Source organism: Harpia harpyja, chromosome 3 (assembly GCF_026419915.1).
Source record: "Harpia harpyja isolate bHarHar1 chromosome 3, bHarHar1 primary haplotype, whole genome shotgun sequence".
NCBI lineage: Eukaryota > Metazoa > Chordata > Aves > Accipitriformes > Accipitridae > Harpia > Harpia harpyja.
In genome coordinates, this window is record NC_068942.1 from 35,109,993 (window position 1) to 35,125,675 (window position 15,683).

A 15,683-nucleotide genomic window follows, 5' to 3' on the forward strand; every position below is an offset into this window, starting at 1 on the left:
TCCCAGAAATAGTTTAATGTTATTCTTAGTAGAGTTTTAAAATTTAAAAAATAAAAACTTTATAGAGCAAAATTAGCTTTTATTAAACTTTTATTGAAAAAAAATATTTCTTCACTGTCATGACAGAATCGTCACAAAAAACTTGAGAACCTCCAAGACAGTACGCCTAGAAGACAGTGTGGTTAATTGAATTCTTGCCTCATGTGAAAATAGAATTTCTCAAAGGGCACATAAATATAGGTAGAACATGGCATTTTTTACAAGAAGTGGCCAAAGTCTCACTGCTGTTAGACTCAAGAATGAGCTGAAATGCTCTGCCTTTGTGAGAACAAGACTTGCAAAGATCCATTTCTGCTTCAGATGGTCTAATATTGCAAAATTTCAGAAAAGACGCAGATGGCAGCAAGGCAATAGTGTAACCTGTAGCGGCATAAAACCTAGGGCAAATATGCCTTCACTGAGTTCTGGTCTGCCATAATCAGGCTAAAGGTGGTATTTATGATTAGCTCTGGAGTTATGCTACACAGAAATCTGTGTAGTCACACCTTTATAAATCTATTTAAATCACTATTGCTGCAGAATTTTTCTTCTGTGGTATTGTAAATATTGGAAGATCCTCAGCCCTATCTAGTTTTGCAATTGGAAAGTTGTTAGTGCTTTAATAACTGAATTCTGTACAATGGTGACACTGCTGTCATTACATAGAGAAATGGTGACCCATGGTTATCCGTGAATGGGCATCTATTCTTGCAGCACATGTTTCCCAGCATGGTAGCTCATCTCTCCTATCTGTGCGCTGTCAGTTTATTACCATTTCAGCCTGATGAAGGCTACAAAAGACATGACTAGATGACCTTTTTGCATCTGGGAGCAATATTATATAGAAGTAATTCCATTAATAGAACAGATTTTTCCATGACTGTTTTCATTTTTAACACATGTAATTATATTAAAAACTGACAGCAATAAAAGAGAAAGAAGAATCATTTTATATGGGTAAAAGTGCAGCTTAGTCATAAATGAAAAGCATTGTATTCACAGCACAGGTGGATAAAAGCAGTACTTATTGCTTCCTTTATTATAGTTTAAATAATTTATCAGCTCTGCATCCTATTTATTGATTCTCTGAGCATGCAGAAGGATAAGGAATTGAAAATATTTGATGCACTTTCTTCCGTTTTTGTCAAATTCGTGACATCTAATTGATTCATAATTCCAAATACTGGAAGCAAACGATACTTGTTCCTTCTTCCTGCTGGGAACACTATTGAGTACGTCGACACTTTTCTTTAGGAAACCTGGCATTTTTCAGAAGATAATCAATTTTTCAGATAAGACATGGAAGTTCTACCATCTCTTAGCCTAGATTGAATCTTCAGGAACATCATGAATATGTTCTGCCACGGTAGGCATGATACTGTAATTCCAAATCACAACTCTTTCTATGTTACAAAATAGAAGTATTATGTCTTTTCTCTTCCCTTGAGCTAGCTCAGTACCAACTGCCAAACCAGCGAAGACAACAAGATGGGACAAAGTACAAAAAAAAAACCCCAAACCACAAAAATTATTCCCACACTTCCTATCTTTTCTGATCTTTTTAGACCTTTTGACCCTTTTTTAGCTTTTAATAAGAGAGAGTGCATAATATTCTCCCCAAACAGAGAACATGCCTAATGTAGTGGTGCACAAGAGATGAGATGGATCTTACTATTCTCTGTTTCCCTCAGCAGTGCTTTAAAGAGAATTACAGACAATTTATCAGGTTACTGTTTGCAAGAGTTGGACATTAATCTAACCATCTTCAAAACTGCATTTCAGTGATTATATGGTCACTGTTTATGTTTAAGCACCCTGTCCCTCTTCCTGAAAACAACACTTTTGCTACCATAAAACTGCATGCTTTTGCCTTGGAAATGCAGCAGTGATGGAATAATTCCCAGGTCAGCAAAGGAAAAAAAAAACAACAGTTTTTGAGACACGTGGCAAAAATAACATGCCACTTTGCTGTCTTTACAAGATGTGAATGTTGACTGCTATAATAGAAAAATTACCTACTCACTGTGAGAAGTGCCTCACTCTTACTAAAGTCTATAAATGTTTTCAGGTGTTGAACCAAATCCTTAGATAATATATGTCAATTGTACTGATTGTAAAGGAACTACCCTAACTTACACTGGCTGGAGGTATTATCCCAATGATTTCAAGAGAAACAGGATAGTTCTCTTAACATCACCATGGACTAACAATTTTTTTGCTTGTGTCACAGTTTACCAAACTGAAAGAATAATACTACTGTCTATCTCACAGATATACTGAGAAGAATACTAGTTATCTTTTGCAGAAGTCTTCTAGCAGTCTTGAGTGTATTATGCATATATCATCACAATCATAACAACAGAAACAAATAAAGATAGGTAGAAATGTGACAGTTTTCTCAGTCTGGCGAAAACACAAGCCAGATTTCAGAGGATAAAGCCTTAGTAAACCAAAAAAATTCTACATCTGCTTAGAGCTTACTTTGACAACAGCAGATTCTGGCATCAGCTGAGATAAGTTTACACTTGGAAGACCTGAAGAGGAAAAGTGGTTTACTTTTAAGCCACATTATTGCTCCCCCAATACTGCAAATTGCAGCACTGTGCATGGCATGCCAATTTAGCTTCAAAGAAACCAGGTATCACATCAAAAGCAGTGTAGTCATAGCAGCACAGCACTTGGCACAGGAAAAGTCATCCTGGTAAGTAGTTTATTTCAAGGCAAGGAGAATACAAAGAAGTCTCTGTACCATCCACTAAGGAGATACTCCTTGGACTGAGTCAGTACTGTACCTGAGATTTTTTTTTCTGTAGGACTGGGGTTCTGATGAATTACAGCAGCTCTTGGGTGCTACTGAACCAGTATCCTCCATCCTCCTTGCTGATGGAGACTGTAACCTTTTTGTGAAACCTTCTGGTTCCCTTCACATACTTGACGTGCCTTGTATTGGAAAAAGTTGGAACTACAGTACTTGCACCTTTAAGAATTAATGTTCCCCTTCCTGGAACGTTTTGGCATAGAGAGAAAAATTTCTTTTGTTAAAATCTATTTTCTCTAGCATTTGTTAACCTATTGTTTTACTGTTCAAGACTCCTCACAGCTCCAGCTCAGATTTTTCCATTGATAAACACCAAATAATACATGTTGGAGCTAATCACGTAAGCTTTTTCTCACCCCAAGATTCTTCTTCTGAAGTGCAAATTTTCAGATGCCCTCTCAGGGCAGCTCTTGTCTGTTTTATGCCTGACAGCGCTAAGCAGCTGGGACATGAACCAAAGACTAAGTACAAGCATGTTTCTCATTGTATTGTCTAAAGACTATATAAAACTTGTCATGGAAATAGATGTGTGCAGTTCTGATGTCCTCACTCATATATATAGTGTAAAGGTTTTCTCCAGTTACATTGCAGCATAAGGTTTCAAGGCCCATATACAAGCTTTTGGTGTTGTAGAATTTTAAAGATTATATTGACCACCTGGAAAGCTATGCAAAATAGTTTATTTGGGTAGCAATATCTCTGTTGCTATTTTATAGACTAGAAATATATCTGTATTTCTTCCAAATGGTTCTATCAATTCAAATTTAGATGTTCTCACAAGGAATAATAAATTTAAACTAAGTAAAACATTTCTGAAATATCTGTTTAACACTTCAAATGTCAACAAAGAAAATAAACTGGTATGTCCATGCTTCCAGTGAGGCTAAACTAAAGCAGTAGTACATCATCACTAAAGAATTACCAAATCATCAAATGATTTAAATATACGGATGGTAAGTCTAGCTCTATTTTCCTTTTTTATTAAAAAAAAAAAAAAAAAAATTCAATGCCCAGCACAGAAACTTTATATAGCACAGTAATCCTTATTAATTCTAGCAAGTTGTTTGTTTTAGAACTTGCTGTACAATTAAAAGTTCTTTCAATACCTCACTGAGCTGACAATTAGAAACTGTCTTCTAATTCCACCCTAAAACTGTTCACATACGTTTGTGCTTGTGCCAGTGCTGTCTTTCAGCTCTAGTATTATTTCTATCTACTGCTGCTTTTAAAGAGATTGATAGTAATCTTTTAATGATATAAAAAATGCTTAAAGTTTCTTTTTTCATTCTGTTCTTTCATTTTCAAGGAGAGACAAAAAACCCTTTCCTTCACCCCCCCTATATATCTTTACCATCCTGGCATTGAAAAAAAACTATATCAATGTCTAATTAGTCCTCTCTTTTTTTCTTGACAATAAACTGTAAAACTGACATTGCAAGGCTTTTCTAGAGTCTTTCCTCCTTCCCCAAAATTTAGCTCCTTTAGATCACATAGAAGAACCAAGTAAGCCATAGGCAGCCAAAAGGATTTTCTCTTAGTACAAACATTGTGAAGAAAAGCCACAAAGCTGCCCTCCTACCTGTTACTTACTGAACAGATGTTGAAGATTGCTCTGAAAACAGACAAATGGTTTTACAAGTTCTATTACAAATCATCCTCTAATTTAGATGGGCAGGTTTCTGAACTTTCTTTTCTTGTTTTTCTAGTTCATTATAACCCTTTTAAACTTTATTGTAGTTGCACTTTTCCATCTAGGTCAGTGACCATGTAGTTATTTCTGAGTCTGCCAAGATGCAAGATATTTAGGGGGGGGTCACAGTGTATCGTATAAAAAATAACACAGTAGAATTCACTACTCAAAACCAACATAAGAACATAAATTTTTCATACAGTGGTTTTAAATGATTCAAGTTGCTAAGCATAATATTTGGGGACATACGTGCAAATCTGATATTTTCCATTTTAATTTGGATTTTGTTCTACTTTCTACCTCTTAAGTGAAAAGAATAAAACCAAACCAAATAAAACTATATCTGTCACTTCTCAGAAACAGAGATTGCAAAGTCACTAATGAGAGTTACTGACTGATAGCAGAATAGTAAACTTTAACTTCAAAGTGAATTTCCTCTTCTGCATTCTTTCTCTAGCTACATTGTATAACTGAAAAAAAGGTTGGGAAGGAAACCACAGCTGTGTCTTTTTATTAGGAGCAATCCATTTTTATTAAAATTATATGAAAAGAGAAGTAAAAGCTTCATGTCACCCAAGTAATTTCACTGGCCAGACTACAAGCTCATGAAAGTCAATCCTCCTGACAAAATTTTTAAAGCACCTTTTCATTTTGTTTCATTTGATTTTTATAAAGCCTTCCACCTATAAAAAATACAGGCAGTTTTTATTACTGAATCACAGTGATTTTTTTAAGTTAATGAATTATCAACAAATAATATTCAAGAAGATTTTCCTGATAATTAAAACAAATTCAGATATGGCCATTAATTTATTTGAATAGGATTATGACTGTACATTTTTTTCTGGTGATAACATTTTGAGAAGTGCAAGCCTTCTAAATTAATTTCTTAATTCATAACTGAGAGAGGAAATGATGTGCAGGTCTGTTAGATTTGATATTATCAACGTGTTGACAGATCTTGAGTGGCATTTACAACATGTTCCTGGAAAACTTTCCCCACGTGACTCTTTTTTACTCAAAACAGAAACCTTGCTGAATTAGAATTGCACCTTTTGCAAACTGGATTGCAACTGGCATGAGTGTAGTTGGGAAACAAACAGGATCCTTCATGTGAACTGAACCATTTGGGTCTTTGCAACACTGAAAAGACTGTACGGCTTCTGTATCTGATTTGCCTCTCAGGGATTAAGTATGTAAGATGGATGAGGGGAGGTGGATGTATTACTTCTAACAGCCAAACCACTGGAAGAAGTTGTGTTTTGAAAATTATTGTTACTTGTTTTGCGCGTGTCTCTGTGTGTGGCGGGGGGTCCGGGGGAAGTGTGCTGCTAGGTAATTCGAAGGGCTAGGTGATTAAGGATTTCAAAATCATGCCCCAGACTGCTGAACCTCAGCAGTTTGCACAGTTGTCATATGGATACACTAATGCTCACCTTCTCCTCAGAGAAGGTGTGTAATTAGTTATCTAATAAATGCATGTAAAGCACTTTGAAACCCTCAAATGAGAGATGATTCTGTTACTGTGAGTAGGTAAAAATGCAAGTCTCTTCACTGCTTCACTCTCTTTTGCAAGCTGCAATATTTATTGTGTGGACCATAAAATCTTTAAAACATCTGGTAAATCACAGTTAGTGATTTACAGTATAGTAAAGACTGCTTAGTGCATACACATATTTCAGACCAAAATATTATCAACATATCTTAGCCTGTGTGGAACTTAACATGCCAAAAAAGGTAATGCTTGTTGCATAGTTACAGCTAAGTAATTCTTCCTCATTGAAAAAAAAATGTCAGTTAAAGTGGAAGGGTTCAGAGTGCAATGAAATCTGGGATCATCCAATGAATGGAGTGAATTTGAGTGTCAGATTCACCTCTGTGTTGGTACTGACATGAGACAAAGAAGAAGTGCATTTGCAACACGGGATAATTTAGCAGTACAAGATAAGGTTATCAGTGGTGGATACTTCAGGCTGCATGCCTACTTCTTGTCCCCTCCTGGGTACAGCAAGGGCTCAAAACCAACACAATATATTCACTGAACTCCCATTATCTGTTGGCTGTCATACACATTAATATGGACTTTTTTTTCCCCACTTCAACTCTGCCTCTGGCTTATTCTAGAATGTGTGCTATTTGCATATTGTATTTACAGCCTGCGTACTTAGTTTGAGAACATACATGTTTTTCTCAGAATGAATCTCAAAATGGGTGCATTACTACACAGAAAGATGATGGTTCCTACTGTGGGAAGAAAGCGATTTATTTAGGAGTAGGACCCTTAAGAAAAGGTTTATTTATGAGTCAGATCTTCCAGAGTACAGCGTAAGTTTCCATTTTCACAGCCATTATTCTCTCAGTGGTTTCTTAGTTGATATAGCTATCAGTTCAAGGTTCGTTGGTTGCCCTTTTCATTTTGGTGTGGTTTAATTATATTGTATGTAACATAATATTCAATTAAATAAGTAAACTTCTCCTTTGGCTGCTTTTCCCTTATCTTTTTTAGGCATTTGGATTTAGACTTTCAATCTTTACTCATTTCAGTAAGCCTTTTGTTCATACACAATGTCCAAATATGACTTAGAATGAGGTCTGAAGCTCAAATGAAGTCAATGAAAATACTTTGAGACGTAAGTAAGAGTAACTTTTTGACACTGTGATTAATGTTTGTATCTTCAGGTCCAAAACAGTGTGATGATTTGGTGGCAACTAACACATAATGGATATTATTTTGCATTAAAAAGAGCTGCTGGATTTTACTGTCCTCTCTGCTAATCATGTGTGAATCATGATTGTTATCTAAGTTCTTAGTTACAATACATATTCTTGCTTTAAGCAAGAAATTAGAAGCATTGGGTACTTGGAACAAAAAGGACATTAAATTAGGGGTTACATAATCTTTAGAAAAAGATGCCTTGTTAGTCAGACGTAAAAGTGCTTAAGCCAGCTCAATTTCTCCTTTCAAGGCTGAAAGATCCCTATGCAGCTGCACTTCTCTTGTATGCATGACCAGCTTTAAGGTTTCAGGTTATACCTAAGACACTCCTAAGTTTCCTGTGCAGTATTGGAATGGGAATATTAGATGTTTAGAGTGTACTTTGCATTGACAGAATCAGTCCTTCACAAAAAGAGTTGTAGATGTTTACCTTCTTGAAACCAAAACAGAAGGGCTGTTGTAGGGAAGAGGACAGTAATGTCAATGGATATTATCTTCCATTCTACAAATGATGCAGGAGTGTTACTCCTCTGTATACGGGAATGTTAGCTCTCTGATTATTAGTAATATATACCTGAATTACCCTTCAAAAGCTGATTTTTGAATGGAAACCAATTCCTGTTCTTCAGAAGTAATTGCGTTGCAATTAACCAAAGCTTTCCTCTTTCTCTCCACTGTGCAGTGACTCCACGGTGGTGGTCTACAACTGATAAACCTAGATAATGGGACAAAAAATATTTTGTTTTTGAAAGACAAAACAGTTTTAAACAGCCACTGTGGAACAGTATACACTGTGTTCTCAGGTGTTCAGACTGCACACATTGTGCTTTCTTGCTTTCTTGCAATTTGCAAATGATTGCTAACCCTTAGTGGCATCTCTTCAATGAGTACCTGACAATTTGAATTTGAAGTACGTGCCCTCAACAAGTAGCTATTGGATTTCAGGAAGTATTAGAAAGTGAATGTTGAGATGAACTTATTTTTATGTGAGTGTGCACATGTGTGTGTTTATTAGGGATTATAATGACTTGATTTTTTTGTCTCTCAGGGAAAGCCTGTGTTGAAATTGGAAAAAAATCAAGGATGATTGGAGAATTATTTTTCAGCCCACATTAAATTCTTAGGAAGGACTGTGTTCCTTGGACAGCAATCAGGTTCAATGGATTCAGCTTATATTTTGAAAATAAAAAGCTTGCTTGGAGTAAATAATGTTTTTAAACTACATGAGCAAGGTTAGAATAGTGCATCAAGGGCTAAAACATGTATTTTAAATGTAGAATTTATCACAGAAATAAAACCAGAACCCTCTAGAAAATAGGGAAATAAAATCTTACACTACTACAGCTGTGAGCTATCCTTGGAGTTGTACTTATTTGGGTCCTCTCTACACTCTTCTTTGTTCTTAAGCCTGGAAAGATCCAGAGATTGAAACTGTCAGCTGTAGGTAAAGGGAAACAAAGTTTAACATCTGGTCTTCATGAAAAACAGCTTTCCTATAGCTTTCTCATTTAAACAAGAGTGCTTTTCATTAGGGAGCATATGGTCTTGTTAATGTGAGTATAGTCATGTGCTATTGTGCTCATTTTAACTACGTTCTCATGCCAAGGTCAAAATTAACATCTTTAAATCAAAGCCAATAGCCATCAGGCAGTCAGTAATGATCTTGGAGCAACCACAACAACAAGACAATCATTTGCTATATAATTAGTAAAACAATGTTACTATGTTCAAGTATTTTCACCTATTATGGAGTTGAGGAAAATAGGTATTGAAGGTTCTTAGAAAAGTTTTATATCTGACAGCTCCTGATTACAGACTTTTACTAAACCTATTCATCTTTAGTCACTCCATATTGATTTTCTGTTGATGGTCTACCTGCAGTTCTTTGAAGAAAAAAACAAAAAAAAACCCAAAAAACAAAAACAAAAAAAACCCAAAACCCCAACAGCTGTTGTATAACATATAAATGCTCCCTCTGGGGAGATTCACCATATCTGCTCCTGAACGTAGGATACAAGTCTTGGCACACTCTTGTGGTTCTTCTTACAAAGTGTCTAATCAATGTGACGATGTTGATCACCATGCCAATAGTAGCAAAATACCAGAAAATTCACAACAGAAAATTGTGGGTCACAATACTGGTTCCCAGCTTATTGTCTTCAACTCTCCAGGCAGCATGAAGTGTTAAAGTTGATGGAGTCACAACAACAGAGGAAGCAAAAACCAGGTCTATGCCGAATATCAAAATTATTGTTCCAATTTTAATTAGGTCTTTTGCATAACTATTCAGAAACATAACTTCTGATAATGGTAATCTGTTGTATGAGAGAATATTTGCTTCTAATTGCTTTGTTAGTATGGAGAAAAGAGCTGTGAGGCAAGAGCTGTTAGAGCAGGTGTGGCTGGAGGTTAAATGCATTTCAGTGGATTCTGATGGAGAAGACAAGCAACCCATAAGCTCAGCATGCAGACACGGTTGGATATAGACGGTCATACACCATGTATGCACACCTACAGGAAACTATATTTGCAAAACTAATTTTGCTGGAAGGCTATAATTCTATAACAAGAAATGACATATTGAATGTGGACAAAATTATTTCAGTTCCTGACTTTGACATTCCATCGAGAAAGATATTCTATGTGAGTGATGAGGTTACAGTCATGCTTTTATGTGAAAAGTGGCATTTGAGCTAAAGCAACTTCTAATGCTTTGTGTAGATATTCCATTTTCATATCTAGACTAACCAGCACATCTAGTGTTAAAATATTTAAAATTTACATAAGAACTTGAAATATGAAAGAGAGCTTGAATCTGCTCTTCAAGAAGTTGGTGGGCACTATTCATGTTGCTGGAGCCATAGTGATTTGGTGGATTATAGAAAATTAAATGAGAGACTTACTTGGCTGTAAATAGCTCCCAGCCAGCATGGTTGCAGGCTGAGGATCATGAGAATTATGCATACTTCAAAGATGCAGTTCAAGCAACGCACAGGTTTCTAGCAGTGGCAACAGTATTACCCAGCATATGGTATTCAGTTGTATGTTACAGAAGATTTTTTAATGTTTTTGTTGCACCCTGTTAAAATAAACATCCTTTACAAGGAAGGCAAGATAGCAGAAATAATAATTTGGTTATTGGTGTTTGCTTCATCTAAAGGATTTTATTTGAACTGAAATTCAAATGAAATTAGAGATCTGCACATATCCTGCTGTAAAAAAAACAATTAATTGACTCAGTTTGCAGCATGGCAAATTATCAGGAAAAAAGAAAAAGCAGACAAGGAAAGAAAAAGGTAGTAGTGAATGAAGTGCGCATTCATATTTTGACATGCAAGGACATTAATTCTGTTTGAGTTTGAAATCCTTCCTGCAATTCTACCAACATTCTCCTTGTGTTCGAACAAGACTTTGAGATGCCAACACCACACTGCATGTATACTGCATCTATACGTGAGAGGCCTGAACCTAACATCTCAATAGTCTAGTTTATGTCCAACTCAGCACCTGGTGTTTCAGTGTGTTAACGTTTGCTACCGTGAACTCAGTCTTTAGCTACCCCTTGTGCTGCTGTGTATTCTATTTTGTGCCGAGTTAAAGGAATGCGATGACTTCTATTTGACTCTGTGAAAGTATTGGAGAAAATGTTGCAGATGATAGGCCAAACAAGGAGGAGATAAAAACACAGGATATTATATTTCACAGATATTATATTTCACAGACTACTGAGTCTATCATCATAATAAACATCAAAGAAAAAAAAAAATCTTCTTGGATTTTTAGTAGGGTAGTGACACTTTGAAACAGGTCTGCATCTATCACTAGATCTCTGCAATACGGTTTGTGTTTTGAAGTGAATGCTGAGAAGATGAGGCCTGTTCTGTCAAGCCTCCATTCTGATGACTGATACTATCACGGGTTCATGTGGGTGTGTATACACATGCAGATGTACACTCGTGTCTTATTAAATCTCAGATTTACACTGCTCTGCTGCTGGCAGCATTGACCCAAAGAGGCCTAAACTTGCTGATAGCACAAAGAGAAGCAAACACACATTACTAAGCATCTAGTGACTCTTCAAAGTATGAACTTAGAAAAGCTATCTTAGAGGATCAAAAAATACAGTTTCTGTCATTTGGCTCAAATGCTCAAAAGGTGTGCTATGTCTCTTTTTGTAAACAAAAGGTGAAGTTTGATTGATAGACTTTTGATATACCTCTGTGAAAGTACATTCTCTTTGCATGTTGGGATCTGATCCAAAGTTCACACTTTGGCTTTATATCAATATTTTTGACTATAGTAAATGCTGTAGGAAAACCCCTTTGACTTAGGTTTTTGAGTGGTACTACTATGGACTACAAAATTTAGACATAAAAAACTTCTTCCAGTTCTTTCATGAACATGAATAAATATTACTTTTGAAATCATGTTCAGTTGCATTGAATTCATATTTAATTTTAAAAAACCTTAATTAGTACTGTCCCAAGTATTTATTGACACCTGGCCAAAAAGACTTTTAAACTAATTTAAAACACTGTTGAGACTTTAAGGCTACACAAATTTTGTAATAAAGAAGTTGTGCCTCTGGAACTGTTTCATATTAGCATGAAGGAGAAACTTGACAAGTTATTCTTGCAAAGCTCTTACTTGAATGAATATTCAATAATGGTTAATAATTAAGGATATGAGTCAGATCTTAATTTAAATAAATACTCCTGAACTTTTTTTATTTTTTCCTGGACAAATTCTAATGGTGAAAGGATAACTGATTTGGGAGAAGTGTTCTTTTTTCAAGTTTTTTTTTTTGTCCCCACTCTTTGGACATTACTGGCACAAGCAGTTTTGCTGCTTTCTACAAAAATTGTTTCTTCTCAATTCATAAAACATAACACAGTGCTATTGTAAAACCAGATTTTACATTATCACAGCTTGATATTTTATACACTGATATTAAGCTTCAGAAAAACAAGTGGCTGTTGTAAGCAGCACAGTAAACCTTCCTTACCTTATTCTCTATTTTTTTATGAACATCAACCCATGAGTCAGTCAAAAGAAGATTGCCTTGTGTAGGCATAGTTTAAGAAGAAAATCCCTATTTACACTGCTTCACCAGTGGTAGCGTTTTTTTAAAAATTTAACATAGAGTCATTAACTTCCATATTTTTTCACCATCATGTTAGTTAAATTGGCTAATCTTTAATTTTAATTAACCTAGTGGCTGTAAAGAGAAGAACCTGACAGACCTGAGTCTAACTAAGGACTGCCATTTGTGGTAAGACTGATGTAGATCAGAGCTCTCCTTCACTTTGAAGAAAATGCATTGCTATCTGAATTTGCTAGTAGTACTATTTATGAATTAATTTTCATGAGTAAAATTTGATAACTGAGGCTGCCATAAGCATGCATTATGGGGCATAGGGTTTTTTCATAAAAATTTGCAAATGTTAGTGTATTGCCTTCTCTGCTTCTGCTTTACCAGCTCAAATGCTAACTTGTCCCAGTGCTGTCAGAGACATTCAGAGTTGTCTGAACTAAGACATGTCAGCAGTTTTTGTCATCATAAAGTGTTACCACGATAGGATATACATCTGGCACGTAGCCTGAAGGAATCACAAATCTAAAGTGGATGGTAAACAAAAGTAAACATGAGATGCCAATACCCGTTTCTGACAGCATACTTAGGAAATCCTCTAGAAATCAAAGTGTCAAAGTCATTTCAGTCCCTAGGCAAGTCTGGTATTTGTATCACTAGAAACATCAATTTCCTATAGAGGAGCTATTGGCTTGTGTGAAACAGGCTGAGGAACTAATCAACATATCGTCTCAGTGGAACATGCAAAAGTGATGTCTTTGTTTCCTCTGTCACAAGCTAGTATGTTTTTCACAGGGATATAGTTAACAGGGCGAATTTTTATAAGCCTGCTGTGGCCAGTATTTTCTATAGAAGCTGGAATTTTTAACATCGCTACCGTTGATCACAGTCAGTTGAAATCCTGCCCCATCCTACATCCTGAAAGAGATGGAGCCATGTCTGTACCTGGATGGTAGAACTCCAGCCACCACCTTCCTGTTACAACATCTGGATATCACTGACTGAGAAGATGACATTCTTTTCTTTGGCTTGTTAGTGAGTGCTTGCTTCTGGGTGGTGCTAAAGGCCAATGTATACCTGGAAGTGCAGATTTTTGGATGAGACATAAAAAGATTCTTTAAAATATCTACCTACTTTTTCTTACAGAGTAGGCAATTGAAACCTGTTCTTCTGGCTAAATGCTAACATGACTAATGGGTTTTTTTTTTTGGTTTTCCTCTAGAAGCTCTACCTGGATTGTCAGTGGTTAGTACTATGGTAAAGATGCTATGTCATTTGTGGCTCTGAACTCTTGACTAATCCTTGACTTTGTGCTGTAAAAGCTGCACTTCAACTTGAAGTGGCTGTTTAACAGTAATGGTTGAAGGTATATATAACATAGATCTGTACATAAAATGCTTTGGGCAAATATCATAGCTAGTATGATTAAATTTTATATACATTAATAAATATTAAGAATGAATAGTACTTTTATTCATTCATATTTACAGCTAAGTGTCATTGGAAAGAAGCTCAAGGAACAAGACACTTTAGAGATTAAACAATAGGATAAATAATACTTCATAAAAAGGTAGTGAGTCTAACTCTAACTCAAATATATAGCTACTTTACTACCAGACTGTTGTTTTGTGACCTACATGAAATGAATGTGATGTTTTCAAAGTTTGGTGCCTACACCCCAGTAGAACACCAGATTTCACTAACTGGACTCTACTTTTGGCACGGCCAAATGGCAGCTTGGCTTTGCCTGTAAATGGCTGACCTATTTTCTTGACATCCATAGTAGCTTCCTCCAGATCCAAGGAGGACTTGGAGTACTCCACATGGTTTTGTTTGGGGCTGCAGTTTGCAGTGCTGCCATTTAATAGGTGTTGAGTTAGTGAATAAACTCTTGAATGTCTGAGCAAATCATCACACCTTCCATTCGCTCCAAACGTCGATAGGATTTTAAAAATTATACTACTGAATATATTCTGCTTCATAATTGCTTTTCCTTTTACCTTTATTAGTCATTTGAACAGTGGCAATTGCAACTAAATACTTTTTTCCTGTTTGTACCAAAGTTCTGTCTGTAATCTGCTCAAAGGCTCCGGTGTGATACATTTGACATTTACCTGTGACTCTCATCAAGTTCCAAACTTGTTCCAAATTTACACTCTTATGCTTTTTTTGGTTCTGGATTCCTCTTCTCAGACCTTGGTGCCAAAGAGTAATCAGCAGGGTTTATTCGTCTTCTGCACTAGTAGTTACGTCGTTCAGTTTCCCAAATTGCTTTATTCCTCCTCTTGGCATGAGACAATCTAGAGTGTGTTCCCTTGGCCCTTCATACAAAAGCATGAAACAGCACCAACAGCGGATGACGTGGTGATAGCCAGTTTGGCATCAGAAGAGGCAGCATCAGGAGCCTCCGCAGGAGCAGAGCGCTTTTTGTGGCAGTACCCTCTTGCTGCATCACAAAGACAACATGCTCTTGGCTTTCTTGTGCAAGGGAGGTTCTTCTGGTTTGATTAATTCTGATTCAATTTCTTTCCATGGAAGTTCTTATTTAAAGACAGAAAAGAGGATAAACCTATTTTTTCTGCCTTGCTTCAAAATGTATTTGAGTGTTGCTATGCAGGTTTCTATTGCAGAAGTACTTTGTAAATGGAACCCACACAGTTCTCTGTACAGACCAACCACAGTAAATGAAATTAATAAAGTAGAACAGTACAAAAACAGAAACTGGAGATGAAAATGACAGTGTAAAATACTTAGTGCTTTCTTTTAATGCAAGAAAGTATTACAGTATTTTTTCCAAGCCTCTTAAAATGTGCCACAGATGTTCTGTGATTTAATAGATCTCACTCAGGAAATGTTTATTTGATATTCACTTTACATTTTCACCCTTGATTTTACCATAAGCACTGCTTTTAGCAGCTAATGAGGTTCCTATGTGGACTGCAACCTTTTAAAAATTAAAGTCTTTGTCTCAGTCTTTTTAGAAAAATCATTTTATTACAGGAAAATTGTGATGGAGTACTAGGTTGGATCAAGTTCCTACTGCAATGAATTCATATGATTCAGAAAAATAATAAAGGCTGCTGAAGACAGTATTCCATCAATTTAGTTAAAACAGTATTTTTTAAAAAATCAAATAATTTGTTGCATATTATTGTTATGTTATGAATTATTCATACAGTGATGTCTTCGCTCTTTCACCAGCTCTAGATATTTTACCTGGAGTATTCTTCAAAACAGTTTCCAACAATTCTTCTTCCGTATAATAAGCGTACCTTCATATTAGTTAAACAGCTCTGATCCAAATGAGCAATTGCTGAAATGCCTTCAA